We start from the raw sequence: 13,244 nt of genomic DNA, 5'->3' as shown, positions 1-13,244 counted from the left end.
ATTTAGTATTGTATATAATAGAGGATGTTTCACACATGCAGGTGTCATGTACCCCTATGATGACATGTCACTGTCTCTTGTCAACCCAACAGGTGCCTTGCAAGACATATGACATGGAGTGGCTGCCACTATCTGGGCAGGTAATGTTATCCCAACAGATGCACCCTGTTTCAAAGGTATATCTAGGCCTATTTCAGGAACAAAGATACACTACCCTGCAGCACACAGAGAATTGACTCCATTGGCTGTATTCTACAAAGAGCCCTTGGTATGCACTGCAAATGTGCATCTGCTCTGTGTTCACCCAAGGCACTTCTGTAGTACAGAAAGGGCAGCAGACACTTGTGCTGCTCTTACTGCAATACATATATTGCTGGTGTATATATAGTGCCTGCACTAGCACAGCACAATCCAATGATTAGCATGGGGGCATAGGCCCATGTAAATAATCCCTTTGCCACTGCAGCCACACAACAGATTAGATCAGGATGCAGCAGCAAAGAAGCTGTCAGGAGGTGTACTTACAGTGTGACACTTAGAAGGGGGGTCACTGTCAGTGCATACCCTGTTAGGAGTCCTCTGTAGGGAAGGGGGCGTGGTTAACTGCCTAAAATGGCGGCCGTCTAATCCCAGAGCTCCCCTCCCGGGCCCGGCTAAAATGTAAATTCTGTCTCGGAACATGGCTGCTACGTGGTAGTAGATTATCCAGAATGCGTGGGAGCTGGCGGACCACCCCCTGAGAGCGATTGGCGCACTCGGCTGAGTGCGAGAATAAAATACCTGACCTTGCCATGATCCAGGCCTACGCCGCGGCAGCCGCGTAGATGAGACGCCGACCGGAGGGAGCCGTGCTGCGGTGAGTGGAGGGAGAAGACCGAGTCTGGGCTGGTGCCAGGGTCTTGGGTTGGCGCAACGCACCTGGAGAGAATTAGGGGCCTGCTCCTCGACTCCCGCCCTCCTCCACGCCTTGAATTTTACTCGCGGGGCCCGCCAGGAGCACGGACTGGTGGTGAGGAGCAAGGAGGCGGTCCAGGGATCAAGTACACCAGCGGCCCGTCCGTGAACGGGAAACAGGAGCGGGGGAGCGGCGGCACCCCTCTGAGAGATGCAAGCAACGCCACCCAGAGATCAAACAGACAAACTAGACATCATTCTCCATGAAACCAGAGACTGAAGGCAAGCAATAGAGAAAAACTAGGGTCAATAACGATTGAGTTAAATATCCTGAAAGATGACCAGAAATAATTATCGGACAAACTGAAACAGCCAGAATCCAATGTCGCTGAGATCCTTCTGGCCCACAAAGAAAACAAAAATGCCATTGAACACCTCCAACAACAGGTGAAAACTCTACAAGAATGAGTCGAAGATGCAGAGGGATGATCCCGGCGCAATAATGTACGCACAATAGGTCTCCCGGGGGGAACGGAGGGCAGGAATCCTATGCAATACATAGAAGACTGGCTAAAGAAAATAACGGCGGACAAACTGTCAAACCACTTTGCAGTGGAGAGGGCGCACTGCATGCTTGGAAAGAGACCCCCTCCGGGCGCGCCAGCACACCCATCGATAGCCCGGATCCTAAACTACAGGGACCAAGACATCATACTACAAGCAGCAAGGGATTTAGACCCTATCACAGTAGACAACACTTGAATCTCCCTATACCCTGACTACACACTATTGGTCCAGAAGCGCAGAGCCTCTTTCCAGGCAGTGAAAAGGAGGCTACGAAATGAAGGACTGAAATATGCACTATTATTCCCGGCCCGGTTGCGTGTCACATTTAATCAGAAAACAATTTTTTTCAAAACACCAGACTCTGCATGCAACTGGCTAGATGTGACCTTTCCTCACCTAGGGACCAAGGAGCGCAGTGTTGCCCTACCCTCGAGGCAGCACCATCAATCACGTAGGAGTGGGCGTGGTAGGATGCAATCGTCTCTAAAAAAGACTGGCCCAACTCTGTTGCGGGACTGGAGGGCCAAAATGAGGCACTACAAGCAGCGTATTCCTTACAGGGGACAGATTCCTCCCCGCACGGACCTCCCTCATCCATAGACAGTGCTGCAGCATCTGATTCAGAGGGCAGCTCAGCGTTGTTCCCTGCTGTTACCCCGCAGTCAGCCCACGACCTCTGAAGAAAGACACAATACTCCATCACCACCACTGGGCACCCACCACTTGCGGAGACTATTTCTCCCCCTATACATGGCGGGCCCGGAAGGTTGGGAACCATACTCCTCGTCATCTACCAAGCAACCAGTTGGCCACAGGCGAGAACTACTAACAGTATATCAAATAGAACCCCAGTGCGAAGGCCCCTTTCTTTTTATATGCTTCTCCGTTGGTTGTAACGATAATGGTTCTATATAACACAAAAGTTTGGCAAAGCCAGTTTGAGATTCGCCTAGTATTCAGTTCAAAAAGTAAAGTTGCAAATAGGTTTAGAACACTGACATCAGCACACACATCATGTATATTATACCAAGAGGAACAGACAGTAACACAGACTGCTAAAGGGACCACTACATTAATATCTCAATATGACTGCGTTACGTGAATACAATATTGTCACCTGGAATGTACGGGAAATGGGGTCCCTTCAAAAGCGACATGGAATTTTAGCCCAACTAAATCGTGGGAGTATACATATAGCCTATTTACAAGAAACTCACCTCATTACCCACGAAGCTACGAAACTCAGCAAGAAATGGCCGGGCCAACTCCTACATACAACATACTTCGCGTTTGCAAGGGGAACAAAGAAGCTGTCAGGAGGTGTACTTACAGTGTGACACTTAGAAGGGGGGTCACTGTCAGTGCATACCCTGTTAGGAGTCCTCTGTAGGGAAGGGGGCGTGGTTAACTGCCTAAAATGGCGGCCGTCTAATCCCAGAGCTCCCCTCCCGGGCCTGGCTAAAATGTAAATTCTGTCGCGGAACATGGCTGCTACGTGGTGGTAGATTATCCAGAATGCGTGGGAGCTGGCGGACCACCCCCTGAGAGCGATTGGCGCACTCGGCTGAGTGCGAGAATAAAATACCTGACCTTGCCATGATCCAGGCCTACGCCGCGGCAGCCGTGTAGATGAGACGCCGACTGGAGGGAGCCGTGCTGCGGTGAGTGGAGGGAGAAGACCGAGTCTGGGCTGGTGCCAGGGTCTGGGGTTGGCGCAACGCACCTGGAGAGAATTAGGGGCCTGCTCCTCGACTCCCGCCGTCCTCCACGCCTTGAATTTTACCCGCGGGGCCCGCCAGGAGCACGTACTGGTGGTGAGGAGCAAGGAGGCGGTCCAGGGATCAAGTACACCAGCGGCCCGTCCGTGAACGGGAAACAGGAGCGGGGGAGCGGCGGCACCCCTCTGAGAGATGCAAGCAACGCCACCCAGAGATCAAACAGACAAACTAGACATCATTCTCCATGAAACCAGAGACTGAAGGCAAGCAATAGAGAAAAACTAGGGTCAATAACGATTGAGTTAAATATCCTGAAAGATGACCAGAAATAATTATCGGACAAACTGAAACAGCCAGAATCCAATGTCGCTGAGATCCTTCTGGCCCACAAAGAAAACAAAAATGCCATTGAACACCTCCAACAACAGGTGAAAACTCTACAAGAATGAGTCGAAGATGCAGAGGGATGATCCCGGCGCAATAATGTACGCACAATAGGTCTCCCGGGGGGAACGGAGGGCAGGAATCCTATGCAATACATAGAAGACTGGCTAAAGAAAATAACGGCGGACTGGAGGGCCAAAATGAGGCACTACAAGCAGCGTATTCCTTACAGGGGACAGATTCCTCCCCGCACGGACCTCCCTCATCCATAGACAGTGCTGCAGCATCTGATTCAGAGGGCAGCTCAGCGTTGTTCCCTGCTGTTACCCCGCACTCAGCCCACGACCTCTGAAGAAAGACACAATACTCCATCACCACCACTGGGCACCCACCACTTGCGGAGACTATTTCTCCCCCTATACATGGCGGGCCCGGAAGGTTGGGAACCATACTCCTCGTCATCTACCAAGCAACCAGTTGGCCACAGGCGAGAACTACTAACAGTATATCAAATAGAACCCCAGTGCGAAGGCCCCTTTCTTTTTATATGCTTCTCCGTTGGTTGTAACGATAATGGTTCTATATAACACAAATGTTTGGCAAAGCCAGTTTGAGATTCGCCTAGTATTCAGTTCAAAAAGTAAAGTTGCAAGTAGGTTTAGAACACTGACATCAGCACACACATCATGTATATTATACCAAGAGGGACAGACAGTAACACAGACTGCTAAAGGGACCACTACATTAATATCTCAATATGACTGCGTTACGTGAATACAATATTGTCACCTGGAATGTACGGGAAATGGGGTCCCTTCAAAAGCGACATGGAATTTTAGCCCAACTAAATCGTGGGAGTATACATATAGCCTATTTACAAGAAACTCACCTCATTACCCACGAAGCTACGAAACTCAGCAAGAAATGGCGGGGCCAACTCCTACAAACAACATACTTCGCGTTCGCAAGGGGAACGACGGTATGGATACGTGCTGGGGTACCCTTTGAAATACTAGAGACCAAAATTGATGATGAAGGCCGCTACACACTGGTCAAAGGCAATCTAGATGGGAAACATATAGGGCCGTATTTATACTTTTTGGCGCACAACTGCGCCAACGCAGTTGTGCGTCAAAATATTTAACGCCGGCTAATGCCATTTAAAAGCGTCATACGGGTGCCTTATTTATGGAATGACGTTAGCCGGCGGAGCTGACTGGTGTGCGTCAAAAAAGATGACCCACACCAGGCAGCGCCGGCGTAGGGGAAAATGGAGCTTGGGCGTCAAAGAATGGGGCAAGTCAGTCTGAGGCAAAAAATCTGCCTCAACCCGATTTGCGCAATTTTTTTTTGACTCCCACCCTCCATTGACATGACTCCTGTCTTAGCAAAGACAGGAGTCATTCCCCTTGCCCAATGGCCATGCCCAGGGGACATCTGTCCCCTGGGCATGGTCATTGGGCATAGTGGCATGTAGGGGGGCACAAATCAGGCCCCCCTATGCCACTAAAAAAAAAAAAAAAAAAACTTACCTGAACTTACCTTAAGTTCCCTGGGATGGGTCCCTCCATCCTTGGGCGTCCTCCTGGGGTGGGCAAGGGTGGCAGGGGGTGTCCCTGGGGGCATGGGAGGGCACCTCTGGGCTCCTTCCGAGCCCACAGGTCCCTTAACACCTGCCCTGACCAGGCGCTAAAAAATTACGCTAAAGCGGCTGGATGGCATTTTTTTTGACCCGCCCACTCCCGGGCGTCATTTTTGCCCGGGAGTATAAATACGGCGCACATGCCTCGGAGTCATTTTTTAGACGGGAACGCCTACCTTGCATATCATTAACGCAAGGAAGGTGTCCACGCAAAAAAATGACGCAAACTCCAAGATCTTTGGCGCTAGACGGGTCTAACGCCAAAGTATAAATATGGAGTTAGTTTTGCGTCGGATTTGCGTAAAAAAAAACGACGCAATTCCGGCGCAAACAGAGTATAAATATGCCCCATAATACTAGGAAGCATATACGCCCTGAATACTGCTCAGAATACCTTCCTGGAGCGCTTGTCGAGGGTACTATTACATTGGGCTCATATCCCATGGAAAATAGCCGGAGACTTTAACGCGGTGCTAGATACTACAATGGACCGCACCACGCCCCCATTGTCAGGTACTAATGCACAACGACAGGCAGAATCATTGCTTAATTCGCTACAAGGCTGGTCACTGACGGATATTTGGCGAGCTAGAAACATAGGTATAAGAGAATATTCCTCTTATTCGCATCCACACAAAGTACACATGAGATTAGATCGCGTTGTATGTACTGCATCAGTGCAGACTCAGATATCACAAGCCACATATTTAGGAAAAACATTGTCAGACCATAACCCTTTAGAGATAGTGCTATTGTGGGGGCGGCGATCTACGCCGATCCCCACATTGCGTTTACAGCCATCAATACTAGAAGATGATATTTTAAGAACAGAAATATCCCAAGCGATCACAAACTTCTTCACCGACAACACCGGCTCAGCATCCTCCTCATTACTCGAATGGGAAGCATTTAAGGTGGTGGTAAGGGGCGTGGTGATGGGAGCGACAACTGGAGTACGTAAAGTGCTAACCAGGGAATTAATGCTAATAGAAAACAGACTGCACACACTAGAAAAAGAGACAATATTACGAACCTCAAAGGCTCAGCAGCTGCAAGAAGCAAGAGCCAAACACAAAGAGCTTGTGGAAAGATTACAGAAATTAGACTATGTAAAATACAGTGAATGCATCCACAGCGAAGGAGACAAAGCAGGAACTCTATTGGCACGCTTGATTAAAGCTGAAACCCCCCCACTCCTATCCTGCAGATTATTACGCCACAACATGATACAATAAATACACAATTGCAGATAAATAAAGCTTTCCATGATTATTACACAACTTTATACTCAGCCCCTACAACTATAAATCAAGCCGAGATTGATGTCTTCCTAGCTGACATTAGACTACCAACACTGACAGAAGAGGCCAAGCTTCAATTATGAAATAAAGGAAAAAATTTAAAGTATGGCGCGAAATAAAGCACCGTGCTCAGACGGGTTACCATCTGAATTCTACTCCCTCTACTGCTCACAACTTGCCCCACAGTTAGAAAAATTATATAACGCCTCTCTACAGCATGGAGTTCTCCCAGACACCACCAAACAGGCAATAGTCACCTCACTATTAAAACCAGGAAAAGCCACAACTGATATGTCATCTTACAGACCCTTATCTCTGTTAAATACAGAATATAACATATTAGCAAGAATACTAGCGCAACGACTGCTTAACTATATAGATGGCCTAACACACACGGATCATTGCAGATTTGTTCCGTCCCGTAACACTTCCCTAAACATTCGTCGACTGTACCATGTAATGGATGCTGCTAAGAGACGTTATCCACATGCAGGATGCCTGTCGCTAGACCTCCGACAAGCATTTGACTCCCTGAGCTGGGAATACATTTTTAAAGTATTTGAGGAGTTCGATGTTCCCCGCGACTACATACGCTGGGTTTGGTTATTATACATCTCCCCGACAGCAAGGGCACGCACTGGACAGAACATCTCAGATACCTACCATGTACAGAGGGGCACCAGACAAGGGTGCCCTCTATCCCATTTACTGGTCATTATGGCAATAGAACCACTAGCCTGCCGGCTACCGCAAGACGGTATAGACTGGGGAATAGACACACCTGGAACGAATCACACGGTATCACTATATGCGGCTGACAATTTTTTATATGTGAAAGATATGAGGCAGAACCTGGGCACTATAGCACATATTTTCCAAAGATTCACACCACTATCAGGACTAGCGATAAACTTTGACAAATCAGTGGCGTTCTCCCTCACTGGTCCAGATCCGAGAAATACAGTAACATTTGGCGACATACAACTACAACTAGCTGCAGACACATTCCGACACCTGGGCATGCAAATTTATCGTACCCCAATAGATCTATTGGAAGGTAACTTACTAAAAGTGATGGCTTCACTTAGATCACAGATACAATTTTGGACATCACTACCAATATCAGTTGCAGGTAAGCTCGCTCCAGCCAAGATGGTAATGCTACCCCGCTTGCTATATTACTTTATGATTTTACCAGTGAGAATCCCAGAAATACACTTCAAGACCCTCAACTCGATGCTACTCGACCTGATTTGGGGGAAGGGTAGACGCCATATTAGCCTAGCCAAACTGCAGATGCCAACAGATAGAGGGGGCATGGGCGCACCAAACTTTAAGGCTTACTGTATGGCAGGTCAACTGCAATGGCTAGCATATTGGCTAGCCGGAAGAAATTTACAAGAAATTGAGTACACCCAAGAAATTTTAGATAAAGGTAGCATACATTCCTTATTATGTTCTAGCTTCCAATGCCCCAGGGCAACTACCACTCTTATTCCAAGTAGCCTTGCAATACTGGAAAACAGCGCTCAAACATACAACTAAAACAACCCTGTACTCCCCCAATATTCCACTTTTGGGACTACCAGTAAACACAGGTATACTGACCCAGCGACAACTACGGAAGTGGTCACAAGAGGGCGTGGACACGGTTGGGTCACTCTTCAAAGATCAGTATTTATTAGCACACACAGACTTCACGCATGAACACAACCTGACATCGTCGCTCTTTCTTCTACATGCTACCATATTGCATTATATTAAAAAAATACTGGGCCTGAGACATTAAAGAACCCCCTACACATGAACTTGTAAATGCTGTTTACACAGTAGGACATGGTAGCCATTTAATAAAATGGCTGTACCATGGGTTGAGGACTCACTTATCAATGCCTTTAGCCCAACTGAGGACTAAATGGGAGACAGATATTGGCAAAGAACTTTCAGAGGATGACTGGGAGGCAATACTGAAATACCTTAGTTAAATACCACATAATACTAGATTTACATTTATACAGTATGCTATATTACACAGGGCATATCTCACACCACACAGGATACACTGGCTATATCCCGAAGCATCACCAGGATGCCCCAGATGTGGTACTAAAGAGGCAGACGTACTGCATATGCTCTGGAGTTGCCCAGCCATCGCTCAATATTGGAATAGTGTAAAAACAGTTTTAGAGAAAGTAGCAGGCACACCTGTGTGCCAGACAGTGGAGGCCTGCTGGTTGGGTTTGCTCCCACGTCCAAAGAAAGGAAAGGCCCTCCCACGGCTAACAAACCTAGCGCTCATACTAGCAAAACGCTTACTAACCAAGCACTGGAAAGCCACAGCGCCCCCCCCCCAAGTGACACAATGGTGCGCAGAAATGATAGATTGGGGAAAAGCGGAAAGTACAGCTCTTAAAAGAGAGGAAAGTAAAGGAATGAGAAATCACCCCTTGGCTGACGAATGGGATGAAATATTAGAGAACTTTGTGACAATATGCAGAACGGAAGGAATCAAAATTACTATATAGTGATGTCGATATATAAACACACAACAAGATGCATGGAAAACCTAATCCTAAAATACTTCCCCCAGATGACAGAGCATTACTGAAGCTAAAGCAGACGCTTTAAAAAAAGTCAATATACATATTCTTAAACAAAAATACGCAACACTTTATCTCAAGATACAACCAAAGAAAGTGGTCAAAGAAAGGTACATATACTTTATCCCTCCCATAAAAGATTGATGATGTCAGGTTAAGGTTAAGTTCAAAAAGTTAAAGTTGAAACTAAAACAGAGAAACGGAGGAACATGATGATTGAAAGTTACATACCATACCAGACTAATACACACCGTACCGTAGCTGAGAAGCTTGTGCTATATTATATATAGGATTTTATATACCTAACATGGAATGTTAGCTCTCAAAGCCAATTGTACAACTAACAAGACTGAATTTATGATTATTTTCATACAAAAATGTCTAATGTACTGTATGTAAGGAACTGAAAATGTCAATAAAAAGATGTTAAAAAAAGGAGTCTTCTGTAGGGGAGACAAGTAGTCCTATGGACCCCACAGACATACCTTTGCAGGTGGATGTAGTCATTCAATGCACTTGCCTGCAAGGGCATCACTAATCCCCCTCAAATGTGCATGCTGGTTGATGTATGCACAGTGCTACACAGAGCTGCTGCATTAATTCAGCTCCTTTTTCCACCTGACTGCAACACCTCCAGGGTAGCACAAGTGTGTGTCTGCCCGGAAGGTACTGCATTCAATCTATTGGGGCCCACTTTCCCGTTCTGCACCTTTTTAAGCTCTGTTGTGGTGTAAACAGAGAAAGTGTGTCTCATGTGTAATGAGGCCCCAGCTACCAATGTGGACAGCAGCATGCATCTGTTTTTCTGGGCCCACACAATGCTGGGACTACCTATCATTCACCCCCTCAGTGAGTATGTTCATATCAGTATCACTGACTTTGTGGGTGCACTGTCCACAGGTTGTAGAAGTCTATGCAAAATTAAAGAAAAATCCCATCAAAGGGAAATGAAAAATGTATTAACGTGACATGGTGACAGCTGACTTGAAGGCCAAGTCCAAGAGTCCAAATTGCAGAAATCCAATTCAATCTTTCATTCCTGTAAACCACAAAAGGTGTAAGTAGGCATTTCACCAATTATTCAATTACAATTTGAATATATGATCATTTTTCGAAAATCACACTAAAGATTTCAGAACATAAGTATGTAAGATTCAATCAAATCAGAGATTAATATTGCATGATAAGCAAATACAAAATAGCAATCCATGTGCCCTATATGGTGGCAGTGGGGATTTACAAGATTGAGAAATACATTAACCAAATAGCAGGTGCTCTATCCATAAATAGGATGTTTTTGCTGAGCAAGCATTATATGATAAATCACGAGTGCTGTCTCTTGAGCGAGCCTTGCATCATGTTGCATTTCAAGCATAAAGTGAGAAGCACAATGGTTCATCAGGATCATGAGCTTCAACAGCATGCATTGCTATCATTGAGTGTCAAAGGACAGAAAATGCAATTTCACAAGGTCATTCAGCCATGTTGAATGAGGTGGGTTCAACAGTACAGCAGGATGACAGACAATCCTGCTTGGAGGATGGGGGTTACTCTGAATGACCATTAAATGGATGCCAGCCCCTCCAAATGTTGAAGGAGGTTTGGAGTGCTGCTCACTGCTGTTGTTCTACGAAATTCCATACCACATATATGAGCTGAGTCACAAAGGGCCCACTCCCAAGCAAGTCTCATTGTGGACATTGTGCCCCAAGCGCAATGAGTGATGGGCCCCTGCCACTACTGCATAGGCTGTTTGCAGGGCCAGACTGACCAGGTGGGGAATTTGGTGTTTCCCAGGTGGCCTGCAGAGGTGGGGTCTGGTTTTGTCAGTGTGTGTTGGGCTTGAACTGGTGTTGCAAAATGTGCCTCCAATAACAAAGCAGCACTCCTGCATTATCCACACACTTGCGTTTCCTATCTCTTTGTTGGGGCTGGTGTGACATACTTGGTTGTACTGCTATGGGTCCTCAGTCCTGCTCAGACCCTCTGGCCCTGTGTGAATCTGCCCCCATGTGTCCAGGGATGAACACCACTACCTACACCTACTTTGGTGATGCACTACAGTCTAATCTGATGTAAGTGGCATATGTTGACCGAAAGTACCATAATGCAAAGGACCAAACTGTGCTAGCCATTAATGTAGTGTAGTGTGTATCCATATACTCTTCCATTCCTCTACTAAACCTCCTGCCCTTTTTTCAGCTGTTTGCATATGTTACACTTGTTTGACATTTTCTACTGCTCCAAGTATGGATTATCTGCTCCAAATGCAGAGTCTATGCTCTGAGTATGTAGAGTACGCTTCAAGGTCGTAGATTATGCTCCGGGTGCAGATAATCCGCACTTAGGGCGTAGAGTGGGAAGATGGACTGGAACCCAATGAATTTCTACAGGCAATGACACAGAGGAAATGCAAGGCAGGAAGTTCATGACAGGAAGTTACAAGCAGCCATTTTATTGTCATTCTGAGCCATACCCACCATCCGCCATCCTGCTGATCTGTGTATTATAACGGCTCCCATCATGGCTAAGGGAGTTGATGAGCGGGCACCACCTCTTCTGTGAATGGGAATTTAAAATGTAGGCAGGGGATGATACACAATTACCCTCAGCTTTATGGGGACCCTGAGGACCAGCGGAGCAATGCAGCATGCACCCTACTCTGCGCAGCGCTGCAGTGCAGTGGGCATTTGCCACCAGGGGTCCAGGACATGCCGCAAGCGCTGGGAGGACCTAAAATGCTGGGCCTGACTGAGGGCCCAGGAACTATTGGGCCAGTCCTCCCAGCCCCATGTGCACCAGCCCTGTCTTACACCACTGTACAAGAGGGTGCTGAGGCAGCCTGGCTGAGACTCCATGCTGAGCTGGAGGAGATGGAGCAGCAGAGACCTGGTAAGTGTATGGGCTGCATCATACATCTGTCAATATGATGTGAGTGGTGACTGAGCTGTGCCATTATGAGTCTCATGCCATCATGTACACAATCTGAGCAATTGCTGCAGTAGTCATAGGGCCAATGTCTCATTGAAGCCCCGTCAATGCACAAAACAGGGAACATCCTGGGACTTGTAGTGTTCTAAACACGACTGGGGAAATGGGCCTCACTTGTGCATTTGGAGGAAAAAAATGCAATGCCAACACTATGATTGGTGATCCAAGGGCCTTATCACTGCTGGGTGCCATGGAAAAGGGATGGGCCAGACAATATCCAGTATGGGGTCATGATGAATTTTGTGTTGGATGCAGTATTATGCACGCTTTCTGTGTTTTTTTGTCACTGTTAAGTATAATTTCATGTATCATGGAGTAAAGGCTGACTTTAGGATACTTGTCTCACCAAAAATTATACCAACATTTTCAAGGGAAACCAAATGCACATGTCTCTACAAGATTGGCACATATGTCACACGTACTGTCTAGCTAGCTGTGCCAATTATGCACACGTGTCAACTGGTTTACAGCATCAACAGACAGTTTTGGAATGCCAAATGTGGCACCCGCCATGTAGATTGTCTGATTTTGTCAGGGATCCTACATAGACCCATAGCTTAGCAATTGTCATTACCGAGGCCAGGTTTGCATATGTACACCAATTCAAGCATTTGTGTGGAATCAGACCATGCCACACATAAGTTGACATGCGATAGTCCGTGTAAGCCTATCCAGTCTGCACATTACAGGATGATCATAGATGCATGCTGAGGTGTTGAGGGATCCATCCAGACGGTGTCCCATCTCCACTTGTAGACTGACTTTGTAAGATGATTAGGTAGCAAGGACAGCAGACATTGGGCCCAATGTAAAAAGGTAAACTCAGACATTTGACTAATTCACAATAAACGTCTTTGTATGCCTTTGTGAACTGGGCCTCAGTATTGCAAGGATACTTAAGATGAGGGTTTATCACTACAGGAGTGTATACACCCCACAGTTGTGTCAGATGTCAATGGAGAAAAAAAAGTCAGCATTTGCTCCATGAACTTATGTGCTGTGCCCTGATTTGTGCATCAGCTACATCATGTTCTCACTTCTATTTAAGTGGACCTGGCTGGCCAGGAAGACAAGGGAGAGGACCCCAGATAGGGAAGGGAACCCTTAGGATGTCATCTTGCATGGCCTCTGTCTTCTACAGAAGAGG

This window comes from Pleurodeles waltl, chromosome 1_2 (genome assembly GCF_031143425.1).
Source record: "Pleurodeles waltl isolate 20211129_DDA chromosome 1_2, aPleWal1.hap1.20221129, whole genome shotgun sequence".
Classification (NCBI taxonomy): Eukaryota; Metazoa; Chordata; class Amphibia; order Caudata; family Salamandridae; genus Pleurodeles; species Pleurodeles waltl.
This window is presented reverse-complemented; position numbering follows the sequence as displayed.